Here is a 739-nt window from a genome sequence, read left to right as displayed (position 1 = left end):
GAGAGTGAAAAAGCTGTCTTAAAATTCAACATTCATCATGGCATCCAGTCCCATCACTTCATGGCAAACAGCTGGGGAAAAAGTGGAAACAGTGTCAGATTTCATTTTCTTGGGCTCCAAAATCACTGTGGATGGTGACTGTAGCCATGAAATTAAAAGACGCTTGCTCCTTGGAAGAAGAGCTATGACAAATGTAGACCTCCCTGCGCAACTGGTACCGAGGGGACAACCCCAACAAGCCCATGAACCCGCTGATCACTGGTGTGTTCGGAGCCATCGCGGGTGCAGCCAGTGTCTTCGGAAACACTCCACTGGATGTGATCAAGACCAGGATGCAGAGACTGGAGGCACACAAGTACCGAAACACGTGGGACTGCGGCCTGCAGATCCTGAGGAACGAGGGACTCAAGGCGTTCTACAAGGGCACTGTCCCGCGCCTCGGCAGTGTCTGCCTGGATCTGGCCATCGTGTTCATCATCTACGACGAGGTGGTGAAGCTTCTCAACAAAGTGTGGAAGACGGACTGAGCCCTGGGGTCTGTGTGCAGGCTGCCCCCGGCGCCCCCTTCTTACAATTCCAGTGCAGTCGTGCCAAAAGGCCTGTTCCCTGTCCCGCGTACTCCATGGCCTGGGTGTCCCCTGTGGCCGTCGGGTCCACACGTTCTCTGTGGCCTGTACACCGCCACCACAGTGTCTGTGTGTCCAGCTGAGACTGGGTGTCCCTCTGGCCTGTGAATCTG

General features: G+C 55.2%; 1 pseudogene; it reads left to right on the top strand.

Moving 5' to 3' along the window:
• The first annotated feature begins 202 nt into the window (after positions 1-202).
• On the top strand, positions 203-739 carry LOC139032887 (tricarboxylate transport protein, mitochondrial pseudogene; annotated as a pseudogene).

The sequence above is a fragment of the Odocoileus virginianus genome, chromosome 33, assembly GCF_023699985.2.
Source record: "Odocoileus virginianus isolate 20LAN1187 ecotype Illinois chromosome 33, Ovbor_1.2, whole genome shotgun sequence".
Taxonomy (NCBI): domain Eukaryota; kingdom Metazoa; phylum Chordata; class Mammalia; order Artiodactyla; family Cervidae; genus Odocoileus; species Odocoileus virginianus.
The sequence above is the reverse complement of the archived record's forward strand: the minus strand, read 5'-3'. Positions and strand labels throughout refer to the sequence as shown.